Consider the following 25,581-nt stretch of genomic DNA (forward strand, 5'->3'; position numbering starts at 1 on the left):
TCCTGGTTCCGGTGGTGTGCCAACTCTAGTAGCTTCAAGAAGGCTTGCAAGACACACTTGCTGTCTTGAACCTATGACATCACGTGGAGCCACCATGAGAAAGACGTGAGTTACTGAACTGGTCATTCGTGTTACAAGGAGGTCTCAGGCAAAGTATACCTGTGTAATTTAAAATGTTCACATGTTCAAACACACCAGAAATCAAACACTGCAAATTAAATCCCTAACAAGTCATGAATTGCATATTAAATTGAAAATTTAAAAACACTGCATTCCTAGTGTGTACAGCTTTCAGAAGTAAAGAGATAAAGATACAGTACTAATATACTTTTTTGTGAGAGTATAGATCATCTCCTTTCTGAAAAATAATTCTAAACAGACTATAAAAATAATTAAAATATTTTAAATTTTTTCTACCCCAAAATTCTATATGAATGAATTTTTTTCTAAAAAGATGATCACATATAACGTAATGTACACACATCTTCATTATAGCTTTGTTTATAATATCAAAACATTAGAAACTACAATAAAAATTGCTCTTTAAATAATAACCTACAAACATAAGGTAATTCTATAAAGCAATTAGGAATACTGTTACAGAAGTACATATACCAACTTAGAAATAAGTAGTTAGAAATAAGAAGTTACAAAATACTGTCTTGTATCATATTGTTTTTGTGCAAAATGTTCAAATATATCTTATGTAAAAAATTAGCCTTGTCATTGAAAATGAGAAACAGATAAGAAATTTGTTTATGTTTATATGCATTTTCTAACTTTTTACAAATATGGTTATGTAACTCAAAATCAAATTAAAAAAGCATAAAATATTTGTTATGGTTTAGATGTGAGGTATCCCCCCAGAAGTTCATGTGTGAGACAATGCAAGAAAGCTTATAGGTGAAATGATGGGGTTATGAGAGTCTCAGTCAGTGCATTAATCCACTGATGCAGATTAACTGGGTGGTAATGAAGGCAGGTAGGGTGTGGCTGGAGGAGGAGGGCGGTTGGGGGCTTTGCCTTTGGAATGAGCTTGAGCTCTGCTTCCTGGTGGCCATGTCCTGGTGTTACTGAAAATGTGCTTCCCTCTCTCACCTGGGCTCTTCTGCCAGGGTGTGCTGCCTTACCTTCAGTCCAGAGCTATGGAGCCGGGGGTCTATGGATGGAATCTCTAAAATCCTGAGCCCCAAATAGACTTCCTCCTCTAACATTGTTCCTGTCTGGCCTTTTGATCACAGCAGCAAAAAAGCTGACTAAAATAATAGTTGACTCAATTTTCGAGTATCTGTGGCACCCATTCCTCCTCCACCAGCCTCCCCTACAGCTGTCAATTAAAGCACCAATTTCTCTTCTAAACTTTTCTCCTGTCTCCAGAATCTCCCTGCCCTGGTGACTGTCTCGCTTTTGACCCTACTGCTGTTATTTATGTTGAATTGAATAACCATGGGAACCTTGGGTCTGAATTTTCCCTACTGATCACTGCAAAACATAAAAATATAGAAAAAGCAAGGTGGGTGCTTCTGATTCACCATCATGATAAATAAATAAAATAACATAATAAAAAAATAAAATGATAAAAATAGTAATAAATAAAATAAAATAATAATGAATACAATAAATATACAATAAACAATGGAAATCTGTTTTATCATGTTCTTTTTCTAAATTCTTAGATTCCATCTTTCTCTAAATCACCCATATTATTCTCATTATGACTTCATGGTGTACCAAAAGTCTTAGAAGGGCCCTTCATTTAGCAATAAACAGTGCACAGTTATCATCATTGCTCTACTATTTACACTTCTTACTGACCAATATTAAGAGATGAAGGTGGATGAAGGATTTTCAACTTGCTAACAAACCTGAATACCAGGAAATTGATTTCACAATTATATTTGGATTTCTAATAAAAGGTACCAAGTCAAAAGACTTCTCTGCCCACTGCTGCAAAGAACCTTAGGTGAGAGCAGGAAGGTGCTGAAGCCTCCTCTTTGCCTCTACAGGAAAGCGCACCCAGGCCCACTGGCCGGTTGGCACACCTGCACACCAGTTCTGCTCAGGGCTGTGCTAAATACGGAATGTCCATCCTGTAGATGGACAGGATGCCTTTATTATATCTGCTTATTTTTGTATGCAGTGCTAAGGATCGAACCCAGTGCCTCATGTGTGCTAGGCAATTGCTCCAGCCCCAGCCCCTTGTTAGATTTTTTTCTATTTTTTCACTAATCATCTTTTGCTTAGAATTTCATCAGTTTTTTGTTTCTTTTTCTTAATATTGTTTTTAGTTGTTGATGGAGTTTATTTTATTCATTTATTCACACGCGGTGCTGAGAATCCAACCCAGTATCTCACACCTGGGAGGCAAGGTCTTTACCACTGAGCCACAATCCCAGCCCAAGTCTCCCACTTCTTATAAAGGGGTTCATGTTTTCCTCATTGCTCAGTCTACAAATGGATTTCTTCTAGCAGAAACTCAGTCACTGAGCTTAGAAAAAACTTCCCTATTGCTATTTTTAAGGAATCAGAGTATATATTAAATGTGAGGTTTATTTGATGAATTTTGTTTGGTTTATTTTTTCAGTAGTTTTCAGAAGGAAGTAAACATCCATACAGAAAATAATTGTAAGAATCCTAGAAAATAAGAAATCCTGAGTCTCCTGAGGAATTCATTATTTCTTTCCTTTTTAAAAACCATTAAAATAAATGTAAATAAAAACCCTTAGTATATAGAAATGAAAACTATTGAGAGGACTCAGGCTTTTGTTGTTTTTTTATTAATTAATCCTATAGATGTATGCATTTACCTAATGCACGCTTCAATACTTTTTTTCTAGAGACACAAGCTTAAGTTAACAACATATGACTAGTTAATATTTTCCAAGACATCTTGGAAAAATATCAACCAGATAGTTTAAGAAGGCATCAGATTTAACTAGAGACTTCAATGTACTTATTTAACCCAAGGAATTTAAATTGAATTATTGTTAAACATCAGATTAATTCGTGTTTTTTTTCCCAATAAAATGTAATTCTTTACTCATCCTGGTCTTCCGGGCACCACCACTTACCTAGTTGGGTGAGTTTTGAGTTATTAATATCTATAATTCTATGTATCCAGGCATGAATGCAATTTAACCTTGTTTATATTTTCATCTAGATGTTTATTTATTTATGGGAGTCTAGTTCATGTCAAATCCTGGAAGTATAAAAATGATCAAGAAAGGCAGAAGTCTGACTTTTGCAAACTTGAGTGCTGGAAGGGAAAGCCAACCAGAGTGCAGGGTAAGCGGTTTAAAAGCAGGAACAAGATGAGGGCCATGGGAGCCCTGCTGGTGACCTGGCTTCCCACCGGCACCTGGTTAAGGCCTGAAATGTGAGCAGTTAGCGGTGATGCCGAGAAATGGAAGGTCACTGGAAAGAAGGTTCCTTATAGCTGTTCTGAAATGAGCATCTCAGCATGGACCAGCACAGCTGGAGAGGACGGGCTGGCGGGGCACAGCAACATGGATATGGATACAGAGATGGCTGCAATCAAGCTGCGGTATCAGCAGGGGCAAGGGATTGCTCCCCATAGGCCTCACGTCCACCTTTGCTCCCGGCAGTCTATAGCTGCAGACTGCAATTGGCCTCCAGGTTTACTCCTGCACCTGAAAAACACATGGGAGGTGAGTGGAAGAGCAAAATTGGGGTGGTTTTGAAAAGGCAGAAGGATGATATTCAAAGTGCTTATATATTTGATCCACAACGTCCTTTCCAGGAGTTAATCCTTAACAGGTACTCATGTACATCAACAGCAATTTGTGCTCAATAATGTTTACTCCAATAGGAGTTGGTATTGGGAGAAAGCTCAACAATGGCAGAACGACAATAAATAATCCGGCGGTGCTGCATTGACACTGCAATGCTCAGAGACTAACTGTGAGAATGAGAAAAGCATCCTCTATTCCCTCGGGCAAAAAGCAAATACCAAACTCTTGGGTATAGCACAGAGCTTTCTATAATAAGTAAGTCTTACTTTAATACTCATATAATATAACTTATGTTTTTTGTATTCTATTTGATTTCATTTTAACACACACATATACATTTGCACCAACCCTTTCTGTATATTTGGGGGTTATAGGGGCCATAACCATGACCCTAGTCTTCTAATCAGTCCAAGTACTTTATACTATCTTATTGAATTCATTTTACTCTCTTGGGGAAAGAAAGGGACTATGTTGGTAGCTTGGAAAGTGGATTAACAAGGGGAAAAAGCATGTTTGGTGTTCTTGGGTATTTACTCTGAAAGAAACCGTGTTCAGCAATTCCCATCTACTGGCCTGCTTCCTCTCTGGCCATGACAACAGCTGCTGATTGACCAGGGTGGCCGCCTTCTTTTGCTGCTGAAGGAGCTCAGATGCAGAGATGTCATGCGACCCCCCAGCTGTGTGTGGCAGGGCCGAAGCCTGAAAGCAGGGCGAGAGGAGGCGCAGCCTGAGCTGTTGGAAAGAGCCTTTGTGGGATGTGCATGTACACCATGAAGGAGCCCAAGTTCGCGATCCGGGAGAAACGGAGCCACCGCATCTCTAAGTGTCCTACAGCTGCTGCTGCCCATCTTCAGCGCTGGGGCTTCCGCTGCAGAATCTCGCAGTTCCCCACCACGAGGTGGCCTTGGGATGCCTCGTCCTTTAGTCACGATGCAGCAGGGGGTGGAGTCTGCAGGGAGCAGGTTGCTGATGGTCTCCTGTCCTTCTTCGGCCCCCTCAACCCCAACAGCCAAAATGCTCAGCGGCTGCTTTGGCCCTGGGCTCTCCAGCTCGGCTGTCCCTCTTCCACTTGAGCTTCCCGTCCCGCTGCTGTGCCACCCACACAAGGCAGCCCCACCCCACCTCGGGCTGGGACTCGGGTCCTGGTCACCCTCACCTTCTTAAGTCCAACATCAGCAACGTTAAAGGACATAGACCAACAAGACAAAAGACGTTTTAAAATGGATAAAAACAACAAAAAAAAGTCGCACAGCCTCTTATTAGATTATTAGAAATAAATAGCAGCCACAAAACAATGGAGAGTTAATGTCACAATCTCAACTACCTTCTCAACCAGCTCACCTGGAAGGCAGAGCGATCACTCAGGTGAGAACGACATACCATGGCTGATAACCAAAACTGAGCTGCTTCTGCTGTCCTTGATGTGGGCAGTCCACAGCTGTGTCATCGCTGAGTGGAAACCTGCCGTTGCTCACTGGCGTGTGGATCAGGATATTAGGGTTGTGCCTTGTGCAATGGCCTGATGCAGGTGGCAATTCCTATAAATAAGTCCCTCATTCAGAATGCCACCCAGTGTGCTCTGGCAACCAGCAGAGGCAACATAAATATTGATCATCATCATCATCATCATAGTAATTTATGTTGGCATAAAGGCCTCCTTACAAAGAATTTAAATGGCTCTGAATAGTTTCCTTAAATTTGTCCTGATTCAAATATAGATGTGTTCATCTCTGCCACAATATGAAAAATGAATTAAAAGTATCAACATAATTTGTGTTTGAGGATGAAGACGATGCCTAGCTCTTTACACAGCAAACTGATTTTATGGCACTTTTCAAAAACTAGTTGGCAGGTATTTGTAAGGCTGCAGCACACACCATGCAGGTAACAATGATTTTCCAGCTCTCATTCTAGCCTGCAGGACTGCTGTTCTTCTGCAAGTACTCCATTAGTCCATGGCTTGAAGCTTAATGGCATTTATGTATGAATATTGCACAAAGCAAACTTTTATTTTCTTCTGGTATTCTTTCTTCCACTCATCTTGAACATTGGAATGCAATTAAACCTCAAAATAGCTTTTTAGAAAGTAGCCTACAGAGTCCTAAGTGGAGATTCTTCTATGTGGATGTCATAAGAATGTTTCTATGTACAGTCGCTCTCCTGGGGTCTGCTCTTCTCCCTCAGTAACTCCACTTTCTAGAACTGGTCTTTCTCATGTTCCTGCAAACATGCTTCAGCACCACCCACCACAGAAAAAAACCAGCAGCCAGGACTCTGCCTCCTCCCGAGGAGAGATTCCTGTCACTCACCAAGAATTTCTAGGTTAATTTCCACACCATCCATGCTTTCTTCCTGACATTCCAGTTCCTCTTTCTCTCGCCCTGCCAATGTTGTTTTCATAGTGATTGGTCACGCCCAAGGTCAGCAATAAAAGTGAGCATTTCATCATGCTCAGCCACAGGGCTCTGGGCAGCCTGCCCAGGGGGCTGGTCCCTGCTGCGTGCATGGCTTCCTTTGTCTTCTAAGAAGGTGCTCACTCCGGTCCTCCACTCTCTCCAGCAATTCCTTCTCCATCTCCTCAGCTAAGGTCTTCTCTCAAAAGAGTCCTCTCTCCCTTCCTCCCCACCTTCTTTCCTTCCTTTTTTGAGTTGTGTATCTCTTTGTTGCCCAGGCTGCCCTTGAACTCCCAGGCTCAAGCGATCCTCCTGCCTCGACCCCCTGAATGGCTGGTACCCTAGGTACATAGGACTGCACCCAGCTTCAAAGTCCCTGGGGATTGTGGTGTGGCCTCTGGGCTCTGACATAGGTTTTCTTGCCTCTGTTTGTACATCCACTCAAGGGAATCTGTCTTCTGCATAGCTTTAAAACCATCTTAGACTCCAGTGCCTCAATGAGAATGTCCGGCTCTGCCCTCTTCTCTTAGTTTCAGACTCGCTCGCTCAGCTGATTAACAGGTCTGTCCTAGGAACACCACAGACTTACTAATCACTGACCAAGCTGAGCTGGTCCATCTACAGTCTCCCTAAATTCCTTCCTTCTCCTCCTAGAAAACACACATGCCATCTCCTGGGCATTCTCAAGCCAGTCCCTCCTACAAACCAATGAGCAAGAGTGGAGTGCATCTCCAGAACAAGCCTGGGTGCTTCCACTCCATCTGCTGTGCTGTGACCATCGAGTCCATGCCAAACTTCTGCCCTTCCTGCTGTCAGCCATCCACATCCAACTGCAGCCTTCCCTCACTCATTATTCCTATGGCAACCACAGTGAGCTTTACAAGACTAGGAGCCTACTGCTTTCCATCATAATTCCCCGAGGACAAAACACAAAGTCCTTACAAGGTGCAGAAGCTGGTCTCCCCACCATGCTTTCCTGCATTTGGCTCCGCACTCTCCTCCTTTCCTCTGGTCCAGCCCCACAAGTTTGCTCCCTGTAACTCAACACATCGAGGTGAGGAGTCTGCTGTCAGGAACATTTGTCCATGGCAGCTCACCTTCTTGTCTCAGATCAGAAGCAACTCCCTTATAGAGAAACTCTTTAAATAAAAATAACTAAAATAGCCCACCTGCAAAACTCACCCACACACCCAATTACCCATGGTGCATGTTACGGTGTGGATGTGAGGTATCCCGCAAAGCTCCTGTGTTCTTGCAGGAATATTCAGAGGTAAAGTGTTGGATTGAGAGAGCTGTAACCTAGTCAGCTCTTCCTAGTTTGGATGACTGGGTGGTAACTTCAGGCAGGTTGGGCATGGCTGTAGGAGGTGGCTCACTGGGCCTGCCCTGGAAGGGTGCATCTGCCTTCCCCACTGCTGTGTTTCCTGATCCCAGGATGAGCTAAGCAGCTCTCCTCTGCTGGGCCTTTCTCCATGATGTGGGCCCAGAGCAACGGAGTCAGCTCTCTATGGAATGAGCCCTCTGAAACTGTGAGACTCAAATAACCTTTTCCTCCTCTACATTGTTCTTCTTGGGTATGTTGGTGACAGTGACACAAGAGCAGACTAAAACAGAAATTTGTGCCAGAAGTGGGGTCATTGTTATGACTAACTCAACCATGTGGTCCAGAAGATTTTGGAAACGGTTTGCAGAAGGAATTTTTTACAAGTTTAGAGGTGAAAGCAAAGAAAGCTTTCAAATGTTTTAGGTGGAACCCAGTGGGAATTTCTGGTGGGAACTCAGAAGACCAGAAGGCTAAGAGGAATGTGAATTGCAATCATGAAGTTTCAGAGGGAACTGTGGACTCTATGAATGAGAAGCCATTCCTGTTCTATTTGCTATCTGATTCTTTATACTCCAAAAAAATATTGGCCTCTTCATCAGAAGATCCTAGCATGATAATTGTTTCAACGGAAAATCATCTTTAGTTGTGCTTTCCAACTTAACAAGCAAAGAATTTATAAAGAACAGTCGGATATACTCCACTCAAAGTCAAGACCAGCTCTGTTCTCTGTCCCCAATCTCTCCATGTTTGCAGTCAGGAGACTGGGGTTCTGAGGAGACTTCACCAACCACAGTTCACCCCTTGGCCAGCCCTTAGAGTTCTTCAGCTTCACTTTCATCAGCAGCAGCGATATGAGAAGAATAACGTTGGCTTTGCCTAGTTGAACACTGGTGAGGGAGAGGGCCACGCGCTCTGTTTCAGACTCCACCAACATTGTTTGCAAGGACTTCCTACGTCGCAGCTCTCCTCTAAGACTTCTCCACCACTCTCCATTTCTCTTCCAGGGAAGTCTATTTAGACTAGACGTTGTAGGCATCAATTCTGAAATTGCACTGCCTAGATTTAAATTCTAATTCTAGCACATTAGGGGCTCTGATCTGGATAAGTTAGTTGACCTCTTCAAGGCTCACATTCTAGTTAATAAAATGAGAAAAGTAAAAGCTAACTTTTACATCAAAGTTAACATTCTCCAGGTACACTCAAAGCCCTTTAGACACATGAACTGATTCATGTACTGCCCTCCAGGGCACAATGGAATCAAGGTCACCCTTATTCTTCCATACTTTAGATGGAAAAATGGAGGCATTGACCGAGAAGTTAAATTGCTTGTCTATGATCATTGATCCACTAAGTGAAAGAGTGGAGATTTGAACTCAGTCCTTGGGCTTGGCCTCTTATTTCATTAAATCAATCAATTTATTTGCCTACTCATTCATTTTCATGGTACTGCAGATTGACGGCGAGGGTGCTTTGCTGAGCTCCATCTCCAGCCCTTTTTATTTTATCTTTTTGAGTCAGGCTTTCCTAGGTTGCCAAGACAGCCCTCGAATGTGTGATCTTCCCGTCTCAGCTTTCCAAGTCACTGGGAGGAGAGGCGTGCACCACCAGGCACACCTAAGAATTTTATTTTGGGGTGGGGCTTTTGTTAGGATAAAATGAGGGAAATCCAGGTAAGTACTTGACAGTTTTGCATGAGAAATCACACCATAAATGGAGGCTGTTCCTCTATTCAGTCTTCTGAAGGCTTCTGTTCTGAGGGGAGACAGATCCTACCCTACTCTTTAGAATCATTGCCATTGTATTTACATGAAATAAACTAAAATGAAAGCATGTCGTTGGCCTGTTTACATGGCATCATTTAAATAACAACGGCTTTCCTTTCTTTTGTGAGTAGTCACATGAAAAGACCCCAACATCCAGATCAGCCTTATTTCTTGGTAAGCTACCCACGTTCAGCTGGCTCACCATGACACAGTGAAAATGCTCTTCTGATTTAAACTGACCTTGAAGTGTTTCCAAATATAACAGGTCAGGGAGTTAAAATCTAGGATGAGTGGGTAGATTGAAGGACATCAAAGTTAATTCTGGGAATTTTAGGGATTAAGATCTATGTAGGGTGCTTTCTTGGGAGCTGCCAGGGTAAGGCTTCTTTCTTATAGAAGATGGCAAAAAGCCTTCAACTGGCATTGATGGCAAGCTTTGAGCAGCTCTGCTGGGCCTCTTATCTAGGGTGAGCCGATATGTTGAAAGATGTGACTGAGTGATGTGGTCCATGAGATCCCAGTGATATCTGGGAAGTAAACTCTAGGCTCTTGCTCTATTTGGTCTATTTTCGTTCTGCTGGTTCTTTTGGGGGAAATGCTTCTCCCATCCCATAGGACTGGGTGAGTCTGTCAACCATAATGCCCCACCCAGGCCAGAGGAGGCAGCCTCCTGGACAGGAGATCCCTGCCCAGCCTCCACTTTGAACTTTTGACAAAAACTAGGAAAATCACTGTTCCCTGGGATAGCTATTCATAAGTTAGAAGAAACAGTCCTTCACTTATGTGTCTTGATCATTTTTGCTGTATAACAAAGCAACCCACATAGCTTGCTTTAAGAAGGTCACATACTATACTCTCTCTGGTCAGGTGTGCTGATGACTTGTGTTTCTCTAGTCCACAGTGTGTGGGGCCTCCACTTAGAAGACCTATATTTCTAGGTCTGGCTAGTGTGCAGAATAATCTGGAAACTTTGTGTAATTACGTCTGGTATCTGTGCTGCAATGACTGGAAGTCTGAGTTGGGCTACTGACTGGAATGTGGGAACTCTCCGTGAGTCTTGGACTTCTCACCAGGAGGCGTGGTCCAGAGCAAGTGATCCAAGAGTGCGAGGAAAGAAAGGGAGCATTGCAAGGGACCCACACAAAAAACACTTGTGTGTGTGTGTGTGTGTGTGTGTGTGTGTGAATAGCCTTGGAAGTCATGCAACGTCACTTCCTTTACATGTCTTATCTATAAGTCACTAAGTCCAGCCGGATTCAGTCGGAGGTGGTGGTTGATGTTGGGTAGGGGAATCAGAATGTGCCTCTTCGTGGGCCAAGTGGAAGGACCCAGCCTGGGACTGTCAGCCATTCCAAGTCATCTTCCCTACCAAATAGAGCGAGCCTGCTTGTAAAACAAAACCAAACAAACAGACACAGAGAAAATGCAGGTAAGAATAAGCAAAATCCATGAGTGGAGAAAAGATCCTAAAGAAATACCTCGAAGCCCTGGATCTATTGGGTACAATGATAGTCATACTCTTGAAATCCCTACTTCATTCATGAGTGAATTTCCAGTACCTGCAATTATAAAAGCCATGAACTGGGAAATTTATTTCTTTGCAAAGTCACATTGGTCTGGTTGCCCCTGGACACAAGCAGTAGTCTCCCACATTGTGTATTTGCAATCTCTTTGGACGCTTATTGAAATCCTTTATTCCTAAAAATTGAAAAAGCTATTCATTGGTTAGCCATTACAATCATAAGGTAATTATTACTTTAAACCTCTTATTTTAAAAGCCACAATTCTGCATTTTTCAACTCAATTTTTAAAACTGTATGTGTTCACCAATCACAGGTTTAACATTATGGCAACTCATAACCAAGCCTTCTTTAATGAATCTTCAAGAAAACTCAGTGATACCATGGAAGTACCAAGTTATGTGATGCAGACACAACAAGGTTGTCTTCATAATGTAGCAACGTGGACTTTTTGGCTTATTCTATTTTACAGGAGGATATAAAGTGATTTGAAAAAGTTACTGATTTTGACATATTCTAGGTTTGAACTCTATCATTTTGCTTCAATTCTGTTTTGCCCTCATCATTTGTAAGAAGATGGAAGGGACAGACGTTATTTGGAGAAAGTCAAGGATGCAAAAGAAAAGAGCATATACCGTGAACAGTTTTCCCAATTATTCCCACATGCTTCTCTATGAAACATACTTTGCATTTTGAAGATTGGCTCTGCGCACGCCCCCAGGAATCTGACTTAAAGAGGATAGAAAGAGATGGGGTTGAATCAGGAAATTGCGGCCCCAAGCACAGAACCTGAATGCAATGCTAAGAATTTTGGAGTAAGTTGGAAGATTTATCTAAAGGACTTTATTATGGCAAAGGATTTAGCATTTCAAAACACCTATCATCACAACGTGCTAACCTTTTTGTTCGAAGGTACAATTGCAGCCAAAGTGAATCATGGGTTTCTGTTTTCTTCTCTGGGCCTCACAGGGTGACTTTAATGTCATCATGATGTCATTGGTGTAGTCCAGCAGCCCCCATAATTTCCCCTGTGCGTCTGGGGCAGGGCCCTCTCTTCTTCTTTTGGTAAGGACAGCAGTTCTATCAGATCAGACCCCACCCTTAGGACGCCATTGACCCCAGCTTTCTCCTAGATGAGGTGTCTCCAGACAGTCCCCTTTGGGGTTAAGGCTCCAACATATGGGAGAGGGTGTCCCGATTCAATCCCCAACCCTCTGCAGAGTTATCAAGGACCCCAGAGAGCCTTGACGTAGGTGGGCTACCCCCACTGATATTTACAGTATTGAAAATTGAAACGGAGGCATTTTTAAGAGAACCCACAGCGCACCATTCATTGGTTGTCTGGAAAACTCTCCTCAGGAGACAATGAAAGGAGATGAAGATCAATAGCACTTTAGTGTTGTTTTAAAATAGTACACAGGGGTCACAGGGTGTCAGGAATTCTCAGCAGTCCCCCAACAGACTTTGAAAATCAGTCATGAAGAATAAAGTTGATCTACCTGCATATTTTTAAATAAATAACTCTTCTACAAGGAAGCCATTCGGTGCGGTGGCCTTTCTTCCCAGATGTCTGTCTCAGGCCAAAGGCTCTAAAGGCAGGACAGAGTGTGAAACCGCAGGCCCTCTTCCTGTTTTCTGCCAACACCATGTCCCACAGGCACCGCGGGCCGGGCAGGTACAAGCGCTTGTTCTCATCTGTATGACAGACCTCTCGCCTCTCCGAAAAAATCAACTTCAGGGCTGTGCATTGATTTCACTGGGAGAGGCCGAAGGCTCTTGTCCTCACGCCCTCCTCTCTTTCTACAAAAACCCGTTACTCCGAAGACCCGTGTGCGTGCAGGGGCACACCCGCCCTGCCTTGACCATGCAGCCAGCAAAGTGTCCATGGAAACTGCTCTCGGGGAAAAGACGGCTGCAGAATCCAAGTCTTCCTGTCATTGCTCATCTCTCTGACGCTGGACTCCAAGCCAGCTTCCGTTTGAAATGTCCTGGAATGTCTTACCACCCCAAATTTAACATTATCTTATAATTTCTAAAATATGTTCTCTGTGTTTCCTCCCATCTCAGCAAGTGAGGCCCAAGCTCTTATCTAGAGTGTTAGCCTCCTCTTAGAAATAGATTGATGTGTTAAGTAGTTATTGAAGAAGGAAACCCAGCAAAGTTGGGACTCCAAGTCTCTGAAAAACATCTTTAAGCAATGTACAGGAGAAATATATACTTCAGAATTTTAAGGTTATCTTTACTTTGAAAAGATCTGCTGAAGAGAATAAGGTTTAGATTTTGATAGCATGAATCAAAATTAATATAAAAGGTGCCTGAGGTAAATTTGATTTGGGGCATTTAATAGTATGTATATTGAATTGAATTATTCTCTAAAAAATGAGAAATGCTGCATTAAGAAAACAAGTAGCTTCACTAAAATATTTGTGATCAAACAGTAGAAAACCAAGTCTATGACCAATATCAATTCTCTTATCTTTCCAATCAAATCTTGCACTTTGATCTTCTAATTTTTCAATTTTTTTTTCTGACTAATATTCATCTGGCTGGTGGAGAAAACAAAAGAATGAGTGGCTCTTGGATTCTTCTGGCACATTTTAGAACATTAGCAAGATCGTAGCAATCTCTTCAAAAAGTCTGACTTACCTAGTTTCTTTGTCCATTGAGAGACCATGTAATTTAAGGTATCCTGGTATGTTCCACGGAGCAATGTTCTATACTATCAAATATCACTGTAAAGCATTATTTCAAATGACAGAAAGAGGAAAACAAATAAAAAGGAAGTCATCTGCTTCCTGGTTGCAAGAGAATCTCCAGTTCGGAGAGACCTGAGATATCAACAGAAGGCAGTTCCGAATACTAAATCAAATTGTACCTTTTCCTGTTGGGATTTCAACATCTGTCTCCGCGTAGATTGATTAAAATAAAGCAGGCATCGGAGGCCCTTTGTCTGTGTTTGACTGGGTGAAACAGCTGACAAGTGGCCATCAGATTACCCACAGAGGGGCAGCTGTGAGGTAGGAGCCTGACAGGTGACTTCATTACAATTCCTGGGCTGCAGACTGCCATGGATTTGTCCTTTAATTGAGCTGAGCCAGAGGACTGCCCAGAGAGGAAATGGGAGGGGCCACGGTTGGATTCTGATAACATAACAGAAAAGGTAGCAGATGAATCCCAGTCCACTCTAGAGCAGCTAGTATCAGAGCAATCCTGGGAAGAAAAGTTGGAATCTGTCGGACATTTCAGTCTCTTTAGTTGATATCTCCTTAACTTGGCTATTTGAGTGACTGAGAAACTTCTTTATCAATCAAGATTTTTTCCCCCTTCTCAGGCTATCATTTTCACGCTATGTAGTAACAAAAGTTTCTTCAAATGTGTATGAGCAATGAGGAGATTGATGTATAAAAAATCAAAGAGGCACGCTGTGGCTAACCAGATTCTGGGGGATTCTAACAGGAAAAACAGGCAAACTTCAGATTGTGTTAAAGACAATTTAAGACAACACATATTGTGGAAGTCTTGGAGATTCTTTATTTTTGGAAAATAACTTTGTAATAGATTTTGGCATATAAATACGTATGCTTTTGTAATTTGTCATTATTTGCTTCTGGGTAGATTTCTCTCTGTTCACATGAAGAGTCAGCATCAACTAATCACCAAAAATTTACAATTAAAATTCTAAGTACATATTTTTCCTGTACATCGCTTAAAGATATTTTTCAGAGACTTGGAGTCCCAACTTTGCTGGGTTTTCTTCTTCAATAACTACTTAACACATCAATCTATTTCTAAGAGGAGGCTAACGCTCTAGGTAAAAGCTTGGACTTCAGTTGCTGAGATGGGAGGAAACACAGAAAAGATATTTTAGAAATTGTAAGATAAAGTTAAATTGTAAATTTAGTCACAAATAAAATAATGCATATGGTGCAATGTCACTGTCACAAATGCCTTTGTGGATATTTCCATTTACAAGATCATTGTATTTATATTTTAGTGTCTTATTATTGGATGAAGAGAATAAATTTCCTGATGATACTAAACCCATCATTGTTGTCAACAACCTCAGCTTCATAAGCCACAAAATTTTTGTGAGTTCATTGCAAGAACAAACTCTTTATTTTTATTGCTTGCTGTCCTATGAATGTAAATGAGAAATATAAGAATTAAATAATTATACAAAGATCTAGAAAATGATACATTGCTAACTATTTGCAGAATCATTGGATTTGATACACTCATATGTTTAATGCTCGTTGGCTCAGAGCTCATTTCTTTTTGGAACCAACCTGGAAGTGGGTTCATCCTAGGACTCACTACCCCTTAACAGAGGCTTTTTGAACAGAGGAATCTGAGGGTGGATTTATTGAATACAATGGCTGAATATTAGTGTTAGGTTCTTCATGGAACGATGGTACTTACTTTGTGAAGGATATTCCCTCCCGATTTTTCTGCAGTGGTAACTAAGGGCTCTGAACTAAATTGCCCCAGAGCAAATTCCACTCTGCCATCTAGAATCCATGCACTCTAAAGCAAGTCCCTTTTACATCTCTCTATGTCTCAGTTTCCTAATCTCAAAACGTAGTAGGCTAATATTATCTACCCTTAAAATATTATTCTGTGTGTGTGTGTCTGTGTTTGAGAAAAAGATGATTGAGCAACGAATGCGGAAGTCTTAGAACATTTATGGAGAAAACCTGATGCGAAGAGAAGTAACTATGAGCTACTGTGCACTCCCATCCCAATCAGCCCACCTCATTTTTATGTTAATCAGAGAATGCAAAATTAAGTTAATAATAAAAAGCTCTCCTTTATGGTAATAACACCCAGTTATAGATTCTCCAAAATTATCTGTATATGTTACTTGTGTAAGTAAATGTGAAAGGTGGTTTCTGATTTATTCCCCTTGAGATTCCGCTTCAATGACCCTTTTCTTACAATGGTCTCCACATTCACCAACAGCTTCACATCCAGGTGACAAAATGGAAAATGACAGAAAATCTAGTAAAATCAGTCAAGCTGATGAGGGGTGGCTCTGACGTCACCAATGTATGGCCAGAGAGGACCTTCTGCATGTGCTCTGTACCCGTGTCTGAACTTTGGCTGGGAGTCCAGGTGCCATCTTGCACTCTGCTACCTGGAATCTAGTCTCCCTGAATTCCTTATCACCAGATACTGTTTTTAAAAAATCTTACTTTTTCTAATATACCTATGACTAAGTACAATTTGCTAATATGAGAGATATATGTCATTAACAGTAACTAATATGCTTAATTCTGATAAAAAATAACCTGAAAAACCCTCAGTTATTTTGTCTCTTTCCCTCAAACAGATAAAATCTCACATAGTAAGGCACAGAATAATAATGTGTTAATCCTTCAATGCCATAATTAACATGTTAAGATTTAGTTATCATGAGGGGCTGGGAATGTTGCTCAAGCGGTAGCGCACTCGCCTGGCATGCACAGGGTGCTGGGTTCGAACCTCAGCACCACATAAAAATAAAATAAAGATGTTATGTCCACCAAAAACTAAAAAATAAATATTAAAAAATTCTCTCTCTCTCTCTCTCAAAAAAAAGATTTAGTAATCATGAGACATTTAATTTGTTTTGCTATGAACTCTTAAAGCACCAATAACTTTTTTAGAATGTAAATGTGTTTGCTATATGATGGTTGCCAAATTAAGTTACAGGTATGGCATACATTGCATTAGTTACCAAACAAAGCGATATAAAGAAATATTGATCACCAGTACCATGGTGTTTTGGTTACGCACATCAAATGTCAGTGTGAGGAGAACATCACTTTAGATGTTACAGGATTTGTGTTTAGATGGCAGGAAAAGGTAGAGATTAAAACAAAGATATTGTCTGTTCTAGATCCCACTATCACTGTTTGAAATTTGCAATGCCAAATAAGGCAAATCTATTTTAAACTTGGTAAGATTAACAATGTATAAAATAGAGACCTTAATGTTTTTATCCCTGTGACTGTGTCTGCAACTTGGAAAGGAGGTTTTCTTTGTCAGAGCCTGGGTTGGTCCCTACACTAACTTCAACAGTGCGTTTGGAGACTTTATAAGTTCTCTTCCTCATCTTGGATTGACAGGCAAACAGACAAGTAGCTTAAAAGATTAAGTTGGGTAACCACATGTAAAATCTTGAGCCTGAGTTTTAGCTTTATTTCAAAGATGTCTATGAACGAGACCCTCATTTTCCCAGCACTTCATTTCAGGTAAAGTTTGGCTTGGGCAAGGGGTGCCCTAGGAAGAGCTGTTGAATTTTAATGCTCAACGTATCAGTCTGCAGGACTGATAGGTTGGTATCAATCCTGCTACACATACTAAAACAAGAAGGCCACTGAATGGGACTGAGGATTTCTTTAGCCTTATATATTTAGTGACCACCAACCAAAGACTCAGGATTAACTGATGAATGGTGGAGAGATTGGAAAGACATGGGGGAAAGAGGGCATATTCAATCAAAATTCACCTAGTTGAATAACTATTCAGACTCTTCTAGAATGAGAGAAAAGAAACACTGCAAAGATGAAAAGTCTAAATTTAAAGAGCAATCATCTTCCCCAAAATACCAAATTGCTTTGTATGATTTTGGAGATCTAACATGCCTGTCACTCTGTTGGGGTTCTCCTTTGTCTCTGATACGCAGCAATTGCCTTAATCTGGCATGCATTACTGTAACAAAATGCTCAATGCTGGGGAACATAAAAAGCAAGGTTCATTTGGATCATGATGCTGGGGGCTGAAAAGTCCAAAGAGCGTGGTGTTGTGTCTGGTGAAGGCCTCAGGCTGCATCACAGCATGGTGGGTGGCATCATATGGTGGGGACCCATGCAAGAGAGCTCATGCCTCAAGAGATGAAGCAAGGGGACTGGAGGAACCAGCCAGACTCTGTTATAAAACCTACTGCTGTGGGAATAGGGAAGGTCATGATCCAGTCACTTTATGCCCTTCCACTAGGTCTGTTTCTCTTAAAATTCCACCAGCTGCCAAGATCAGCACACTCAGGACAGGTTTTCAACACTCAAGCCCTTGGGAGGAAAAGCCATATATATCTAAATTATAGCATTGATCATTATTTCATTTTTAATATGTGCATTTGAATCTGCAGTTTCCCTCTTCTCACTGATTAAGCTGTATCCCACCAATATTGTCATTCAGTTTGAAATATTGTTGATTTCATTTGTTATTTCTTCTTTGACCCAGGACTTAGTTGGAAGTGCATTGTTATAACTAGTTGTCATCCTAGTTTTTATTTCTTAATTTAAATCCCTTGTGGGCAGAGAATGTACCCCATATGACTTAACTCTTTACAATTTATTTGGATTTAATTGGTATGCCCACATGTGGGTGGTCTTGGGCGACATACCATAGTCATGGAAATAATGTATTTTCTATAGTTGCTGATGCATTGTTCTATAAATGTCGATTAAATCAAGTTGACTGACAACATTGTTAAGATAATTTGTCAGTTGATTCTTTTTGTCCAGGAGTTCTATCAACTGAGTAGAGAGTGTTGTTAAATTTTCTAACTGTAATTGTGAAACAGCTGTCAGGTTTCTGCTTTGTCTGTTTTAAAGTTCTGTTCTTAGGCATAGAATATGGGTGTTTATTCCCGATAAAAATGAACATTTTATAGTTATCAAATACTCCCTGGGTTGAGGATGCAGCTCAGTGCTAGAGTGCCTAACTGGCATGTGTGAGGCCCTGGGTTCAATAAGCATCTCTCCCTCTCTCTCTCTCTCTCTCTCTCTCTCTCTCTCTCTCTCTCTCACACACACACACACACACACACACACACACACACACACACACACAAGAAAAGAAAAGAAACACTTCTCTTTTGTGGAAATAGCTTTTCTTCTAACAGCTGGCTTTCTGGTGCTGACGCTGCAGCCCTTCTAAACACGACAAACTGTTGGCACTGATCTGCTCTCGGCTGACCTGTGTCTTCATATTGATAGGAGCATTATCCCCCGTGGGTAATAAACTGTCAGGCTTCTCTGTGGATCCATTCCATCCCTTCTGAAGATCACTGATGACCTAATAGAGTTCTTAGTCCACCAATCGTCCATGGTCTTGTGATTTAGAAATTGCCTTTTGCTATTTGTTTTCTGTCGCTTCTATCTTTGAGTTCTTTCTTTTCTGGATATTTTGGAATATTTAATATCACTAGAATTCACTGTTGTGTTCTCTTTTTCCCTTTTAAGTTTGACCATTTGTATTCAACTTTGGTAGTGGCTTTAGTGATTACAACATACCATCATAATTTTTCTATTTAATGTCAATATTATACTGTTCCACACAGAGTTTACAAAGCTTTTATTCATCTTTTCTGTTATATGTAATGTGTGCATATGTGTGTGTATACATATATAGAGAAAATACATATGTCTCATGTGTACATAAGATTATAAACTCAACAGGACAATGTTTGCCACCATACACATTTTAAAGGAATTAAAAGGAGAGAGAGAATTTGATTCTGCGTAAGTATTCAACATTATTTAAAGTTCTTCATGAATTCCTCAAGCTGTGGATCTCATTCCTTGTTAGCCTGAAGAATTTCTTTAATGCTTACTAAAATGCTGGTCTGCTGATTATGAATCATCTTTTCTTCTGTTTGAAATGCTCCACTTGATCTTCAGCCTTGAAGGATATCTGTGCTGGTTATGGAATTTAGAGGGTTTATTTTTTTAATTACCCTTAAAAGTTTTAACCCATAGCTTTTCTGTTGAGAAGACAGTATGAATTCAACTTATTCCTCTGTAGATAATATTCTATATTTATTTATTTGCTTTCAATAACTTTTCTATTGTTAGCATTGCTAGTTTTCACTAACGTGCCCTGGGCATATTTTCTTTATTCTATCTTGTCTGATGATTGCAAAATGTCACGAAGCTTTAAATAAGCGATTTCACTGAGCTGGAAATATGCTGGACATGATTTTTTCAAATATGTTTTCTGGCCATTCTTCTTTTCTTCTTCTTCTTGTAGGTGAAGTCTTTTGATATAGTTCCATTCTGGAGGCTTTATTCGGTTTAATTTTTTTTCCTCTCTGTTCATTTATTGATTTATCTTCAAGTTCGCTGATGTCTTCTGATCTTTATTATTTGTTTTTTGTTTTGTTTGTTTTTATGTTGGGCATGCCACGCACACTCTTCATCACTGAGTCCCCGGCTACAACCCCTGAATTATTTGTTAGAAGTTTCCTTTTTTTTTAAATTGTAATACCTTTATTTATTTATTGGCTTATTTTTATGTGGTGCTGAGGATGGAACCCAGTGCCTCACACATGCCAGACCAGTGTGCTACCACAGAGCCTCCATCCCAGCCCCAGAAGTCTCCTTCTTTAATCTTTCAGACATCCTATTTTTACTTTCATAATGTACATTTGGTTCCTTTTGTAGATTTTAATTCTTTGTTAATATTTTCTTTTTATGTATTATCAGCATGATTTCTTTCAAGTACTTGCACACTTTTATAATTGCTGCTAAAATACTTGTCTACTAATTGTAACATATGGATTGTCTCGGGATTGTCTGTTCTATTCCAAATAAGAGAAATACTTTTGCTTCTTCATAGGAAGACTGACTTCAGGTTAAGTTTTGAACATGGTTATATTATGATGGTTTAGGACTCTTCTCTTTTCATTTGTAAAAATTTAAATGTTGTTATTCTTTCCATTGTTTTAGGAAGCAACTACTTATAAGAATTCAATTAAAATGTTTTTACATCTCAGATATCAGTTTAGCCAGTCTCTCCTTTGCGGAAGTTCCTCAGATGCCTCCAGGGGCCACACAGAGATTTGGGCTGTGTTTACACACAGAATTTTGGTCTTGTTTTTCTACCTCCACATTTTCTTAACCCCCTGTCACTTTTTTAGGGGGGGTGGGGCACTAGGCCACTGAGCCACATCCCAGGCTTATTTTGTATTATATTTAGAAACAGAGTCTCACCAAATTGCTTAGTGCCTCTCCAATGCTGAGGCTGGCTTTGAACTCACAATCCTCCTGCTTCAGCCTCCCAAACCGCTAAGATTACAGGCGTGCACCACCGCGCCTGACCCCTCATAGCTTTTAACCAGTTAGTAGTTGCCTCAAATTCTGTTCTTTGCTTCTTCGGGGCACAGAAATCATAAATTTTCTGTTGTTTTAACTGCTATATGCAACTAACTTTGACTAAAACCTTAAAAAATATCATCCCAGCTAAGCTGTCTTCCAAGTTTTAAGTCCTACAAAAGTGTGTCTGTTGTTTTTCACTTCTTACTGTCATTGTTTATTTTTTAAGTTGTCCAGCGCTTGGCGTTCTTACCTGTGCAGACATTAGTTCTGTAGGAGGTGACTGGCTTATGCTACTAACAGGAGGCTGGCCACTGCCTCTTACAATATGAAGCTCCAGCTGCACAAGACCCGTTAAGCTTCCTGTGTTCTAAATCTTGCCTTGTCCTTTAAATGGCTAATTTACTCATCTCTCCTTTCCCCAAATGTCTCTCAATAAGCAGAGCCTAAGAACGGAGCCTCTTTGGCAGTAGGAATGCTAGAGCCATATATAAATGTCCCATAACCAGAAAAGTTTCAAGGCATACTTTAGCTTTAATTCCAATAAGTAAAAATTAAAAAATTCCTTAGAAACCATGAACAACCAAGTGAGGGAATTTACCCGGTTTTGGCTTATTTTTAAATTAAACTCCATCTCCCCCATCTGCCCACATTGTTCAGTAAACATTGTCATGTTCTCTATCATAGAAGACATGGTTCAGTCTTTCTGATATAAAAATTGAGTTCTCAATAAGGAATATGATTAGAGTCATGTTTTCTGATGCAATGATGCTCTGAGCTGAGCAGCCCTGGCCGCTTACTTAGCAATTTCAGTGATAATGGAATTTTCAGAATGGATTACTGAAACTGGAGGCTGAATATACAATCAGAGGGAAAAAAAATGAAGGGTGACCTGGGAAAAAGAAATTAATTTTAAATGTAAGGCTTTATTAAATCGTGGGAGAATAACTGTTAGCGGAGGTATGTAAATCTTTAAGCTAGCTTGATCTAAAACCCTTAGCAAGTATATAAGATATTCAAGACTTAGGACTTGATTAAAGGAAGATAGATATGTGTTTTTTCAAAGGACAGGTACAAAATGTATGTGCACAATATTTGGGATTTTGAGGAAGCGTGGGGGGATGTGTGAATACGTATGCATTCATACATGTTTAATTAAATATTTTTAAAGCAAGATTTCTAGTAGAAAAGGAATCTCATCAATACCGTTCTTTCCTATGTCTTCTTTATTCATGTCATCCCAATGTATGAATCCTGCTGCAAAGCTTAAAGACTAAGGTTCAGTTCCTTGCTATTATCATTTTCATTTTTATTATTTAATCCAATGTGAGTCTTGATTAGGCTTGCTCGGTTCTAACACCAGTGTCTGTGCCTTTCCTAATGAGTTTCCAGTACTGTGGGACACTGTGCTTCTATCAGATTAGTAGGTGGAGTGCATGTGGGTTTCCAGACATCCCATAAATAATGTATATCCACTTACACAGTCTCAGTCAATATTGCAAATGATTTCTCAAGGAAAGTAGAAATTATCCAGTTAAAGAATGAGAGAAACCACGTTGTCAAAGAGAAAGGTGCTGGATTTTTGATTTCCTAATGGCTTAGAGGGTCTGCTAAGTGTTGGAACCCTCTGGGCACATATTTTTTATCACACTTTTGATGTATAAATACTGAGGTTCATATTCAAAAGTAAGCCAACTGGAGAAGTTTCCCTGAAACCTATATAGCAAGAAGGCACATGACCAAGCTGCCTAGTAATTTCATTTTCTGTGTTTTAATGTAAATAAATCAAAGAATTATTTTTAAATGAAAGGTTTCTATGTTGATCAGAGTTAAATATGAGTGATTTCTCATTCACCATTAATGAAATATAAATTGATGTAGCTGGCAGGAAATTAGGCCATATAAGGCTAAATCATAAAAATCATGAATTTCATTAGATACAGTAGTTTCACCTCTTTAAATAAGCATTTCCTGCTTCTTAACCCATGGAAATAATTTTAAATACGGTTAGTCATTAAATATGTATAGGTATATATACACGTATATTTTCATTATATCGTTGTTCTTTATAGGTAAAAGTGGGAAATAACATAAATGTCCAGCATGTCATTGTTTTAGAATAGTTACTAAAAATTTTCAAACAGTTATTAAATTAAAAAGGATGAAGCAAATTAGCATATACTATACAAATCCACTTTAGAACATATAAAATTACAAGCAACAAAACTGTGTATGAAGCTAGCAGTAAATATCAATCCATGTAAGAATCATGAGTGATTTTGCATATTTTCTCTTTCACATGTATGCTTTATGAGTGTTCTAAAACTGACCTACTATTTCTGAGTGAGAAAACACAGTGACCCATGTTTAAGAACAGCTGACGGTGGTGAGCTGTGTGCACACTCAGGCCTACAGTCCCCTGGAGCACCCAGGGCCAGCCTTCATGGGGCCACCCCGACACCCCGAAGTCCCTGCTCCTAAAGTCCTGCCTCCATCTGTTGTGATGAGTGAACTGTTCTCATTCACTGTTGAGCAGCTCCCCACAGCTTTTGATTCTAAGAGAGTCTAAAGCATCAGTGGTTGCCCTGGGGAGCTGAGGCTTTCAAGGGTCACGTGGGACCTACAAGCCCCTTGCCAAGCAGCTCAAGGTCACCTGGATTTGTTTCCGTGTTTTCTTCTAGAAGTTTTATAATTTTGCATTCTGCATTTAGGCCTGAGACTTGTTCATGAACATGGAATTTAAATCTTACTTGATTTATGGCATCCGTGTTCTGCAGATTTCCCCTAGCAGGTGGCGGTCCTTTTCTGTGCACACTGTGTGTCAGTGTGTGTGTTTGTGTGTGTGTGTGTGTGTGTATCCTCTATTTTGATGTTAATGTAGATTATATTGCATTTAAAAATTTGAATTTTAATTCTACATTGCTGCTATTTTAGAAAGCAGTGGACTTTTTCACAAGAACCCTATATTCTTCAGTATTGCTGTAGTTGACCATTAATTATAAGATAATTTTAAGGAGCAGTTTTTTTTTGGAATTTTCTATGTAAACAATCATGGCATCATTGAACAGACTGTCCAGGTCCAAGGACATGTCCAAATCATACCACACTGCTCAAAAGATAGTAACTACATAATGTGCCAGAATAGCTCAAGTTTCCCCCATCCCTTGTGACACTGTGGCCATTTATTTCATTTATCCACATGCTATACCTATATAAACACAAAGATATGGTTTCATATAACATTGTTGCCGTGATTACTTTGAACAAACAGCTGTTAGATAGGCATAGATAAAATATCCCATTTATGTTTGTTTTCTTCCCCCTGATACTCTTCTTTACATAGATCCCAGTTTCTGGCTTCTATTATTTTCCTTTCTCATGAAGAAATTATTTCACCATTTTTTCCAAGATTGGTCTACTGGCTATAATTACTCTCATTTCTTTTTTTATCTAAGAAAGTCTTAATTCATCACTTCTGAAGTACAATTTCACTGCGCACAGAATTCTAAGGTGTTGGATTCTTTTCCTTTAAATACTTTGGAAAACATTCAGCTATTATTACCTCAAGCATTTTTTTTTCTCTTTCTAGTATTCCCATTATGTTCTTGGACGTGTGTGTGTGTGTGTGTGTGTGTGTGTGTAAATATGTAAATATAATTTTTACTTTGCTGTTGTTCCTTTTCTGTCTTTGCATTTCAACTTGGGAAGTTTCTGTAGACATATTGACTGTGTGCTGTCCACTCATGGTCTTGTTGGAGGCATTTCTGTTACTGTGCTTATAATTTCAAACACTTCCTTTGGATTCTGTAGAGATGTCATCTCTGTTACCATCCCCACCTACTCTTGCCCCAGGGTAGAGTATTTGCATTGTATTGCTTAGCATATTCATTATAGTTCATTTTTTCTTTACAATTCCCCAGTCTCCACTGCATCTGCCTGGTTTTGACGCATGCTTTGTCTCTTCTGTTTTTTGGCCTTGCCTCCTATCTTGTCTTGTAGTGTTTGTGGCGACACATATCAGGCACACATGATACTCTAGTAGGAACTGAGATGCAAAGGCTGTCAGTGTGGGCTTTGGTTTGTCTGGGCCAGAGCTAGGCTCCCTCCTGTTCTCTGTGGTCATCAGAGGCATGAATTTCCTCTAGGGGCTTTGGTTTTTCTCCCTGCTCTCTTTATGTTACCCTAGGTTCTCCCCCTGAAATAAAGCCACACATGGCTGCTCCTTCAGCTGGGTCCTCAGTTGTGCTTTTAAAAAATCATTGTTTTAATTTGTCCTAATTAGTTACACATGAAAATAGAATGCATTTTGACACGTTATACATAAAAGGAGTATAACTTCTCATTCTTCTGGTTGTATATGATGTACATGGGTCATGTAATGATATATGTACATAGTGTCTGATTATGTAATAATGCAATAATGTCTGATTCATACTACTATCATTCCTAACCCCATGTCCCCACCTCCCTTCACCCCCCTCTGTCTAATACAAAGTAACTCCATTCTTCCCTAGCACCCTATCCCTAATGATTGTGAATTTTTATCCACATATCCGAGAAAACATTAGGTTTTCTTTGGGGCTGGATTATTTCACTTGGCATGATATTCTCCAATTCCATCTATTTACCTGCAAATGCCATAATTTCATTCTTCTTTAAGGCTGAGTAATTTTCCATTGTGGTTCCTCGGTTCTTTTACTGGGGGGTACAGTATGTGTGGACGAAGCATCTACAATCTCAGAATTAGATC

This window comes from Urocitellus parryii, chromosome 8 (genome assembly GCF_045843805.1).
Source record: "Urocitellus parryii isolate mUroPar1 chromosome 8, mUroPar1.hap1, whole genome shotgun sequence".
NCBI classification, from domain to species: domain Eukaryota; kingdom Metazoa; phylum Chordata; class Mammalia; order Rodentia; family Sciuridae; genus Urocitellus; species Urocitellus parryii.